Source organism: Elephantulus edwardii, unplaced genomic scaffold (assembly GCF_000299155.1).
Source record: "Elephantulus edwardii isolate Elephantulus edwardi_28Jun2011 unplaced genomic scaffold, EleEdw1.0 scaffold00460, whole genome shotgun sequence".
NCBI lineage: Eukaryota > Metazoa > Chordata > Mammalia > Macroscelidea > Macroscelididae > Elephantulus > Elephantulus edwardii.
Window position 1 is genome coordinate 454,714 of NW_006400210.1, and position 2,468 is coordinate 457,181.

The window sequence follows — 2,468 nt, forward strand, 5'->3', positions numbered from 1 at the left end:
CAACAAAAACAACAGCATCGAGAGAGGTCAGTTGGCATAGTGGACAGAAAGTCATGCTCCCAAGCCAAAGGTGGGTGACTCTACTCCAAATCCCTCAGGCCTGCATTTAATTGTTTTTGGTGAAACATTTTTCTAGGTCATATAACCCTTGTATGTCCACTTGCTGTACAGAGGTAACTCCTGGTTGCTGTGAAGCCGAACATTGTGACACTGATGAGTCAAATGAGAGAATGGTTACCCATGGTGGACAGTGTTTGGTGGAATTCCCTGATTAAAATAAGCTTGGAAGCAGGAGTGATATCCACTTCTGTAATTGCTTGTCTCTGGAAACCCTATGAACCTGGAGAAAGGACAAAAATTATACAGGTGTCCAGGTCTTTTGTTCATAGAGTCTCTATGAGTCATCTACGACTAGACGGCACTTAACAGCAACAATAACAGCAGTACATGATGTCACACTACAAGCGAGGGTCATTTATGCCTTACATGACCTTTTAAGTGGCATGAATGGGAAAGTGTCACCTTAAGTGATAAAGGTCAAAATGCAATAATGGTATAGCAAAACAATTGTCTCTGATCTTATTCTAGCTTTTTAGGGTATGTGTACTAAAAAAAAATTATCCATGTTTTCTTTAGCTTGATCAAATATTCAAATGTCTTTTTTTGGGCCGTATCAAACACTCAGAAACAAGTCTAGCTTTTGACTAGAAACAATTGTCTAAACAATAGGCTGAGACTGCTTTCCATGCAGCTCTTTCTGCCTGAATCATCCCCCTCACCTCCATCTCCTAAGAGGTAAACTACTTCTCAGTTCTATAATAAAGATGATTACATTTAAGTAATATTAACTACCTTTGGTTTTCAAATCAACTTTGTACGTTATATATTAGTAAAATTAAGCTTGAATATAATAATATTTTCTCTCAGTCTCCTAATAATTCCTTCCCATTAAGCCAACTTTCCCATACTAAGATAGACTCACTTGACTATAAGGGTTTTGATTTTTCTGTTTGTTATTTTGTTTTGTTTTCCTGTTGGCCTCCTATTGAAGTTTATTTAGTTTTATTTCCTACTAATACATGTGTACCTTTGAATAAAAAAATCTGAGAGTATGAAATTTAAATTTCTCTTTAATCTGTTTTTCAAAGGAACTTTGTCTTTATTTGTGTCTGATTTTTTTTTCAGAAATACGTAGACATATTGAATATAGAGACAGTATGTCTTCATATCTTTTCTGGGAATATGAAGATTTAATCAATGTTTGTCTAAAGAGACAGATATATTTCCCTCTGAATATCTTTGGGAATGTATAAGAATTTCTAGATCTTAGCAAAGCTCTAAATGTTTGAAACCAAATTGTTACTCTAGTCATAGGTGAAAATATGAGAGGCATAGAAAATAAGCGGGACTAACAATATTTTCCACTAGCATATTCTTTATCTCATAGCTGTTATTATTGGAGTACTATTGCTTTATATAAATAAAACTCAAAATGTTCATATATAAAACTGAACTCTTTTTTAATTATGAATTGATAGTTGAAATTAAAAGCTAGTGCTTGCATTATTCACCATTGCAAGAACATGGAAACAGCCTAAATGTCCAACCACAGACAAATGAATTAAGAAATTATGGTACATTCATACAATGGAATACTATGCAGCACACAGGAGAAATAACTATGTAAATTATTACCTAATTTGGGAGGGACTGGAGAGCATTATGCTGAGTGAACTAACTCAGTCCCATAAGGATAAATAGTGTATAAAACTGTTATTGCAGAATGAGTATAAGGATCCAGGAAGGTAGGAGAGGCTGGAAGCAGAGGGATGTGGATATGCAGGGGGATGGGGTAATAGTCATTGGATTGTGCATTTTGATGGGTGGGTAGGTGACGGAAATTGAAAGAATTTGTTCAAATTCGTATTTGAGTTTTATAAACAAACTGCTAGAAAAGTTGAAAAAAAACCCACAAAAATCAATAAATTTACTTTATGACTGCTAAAAAAATTAAAAGCTAGTGGTTATTTTTATATCATGTAATTGAGGAAATATTTTAAGAATTTGCTCCAGGATTGAATGATTAATGTCAATCAATGTTTTAATTGCTGTTATTTTTATGTACCATGAATCAGGGGACTGCCTTTCTTTTTCTTGTAGACCAACTTGTGCATTCAAACCATGTGGCTTTGAGTTGGCAGTGCAATGCCTTTCAATCTCAGGAAGAAACAAAATAAAAATTATTTTTGTATCAAGATTCTGAGTAAGGCACAGTGTAAAATTTTTGAATTAGAGGAAAAATCATAGTGTTCTTCCATTTATTTATCAAAATTACTTTTTATTCATGAGTAATATATTTTGTAATAAAAATTAAAAATATATATATTTCTACCAATTAAAATTAACTTTTGTGTTTGTTTTTTATGTTTTATAGATATTTTCATGAAAGTTTAAAGAAAACTTGGATT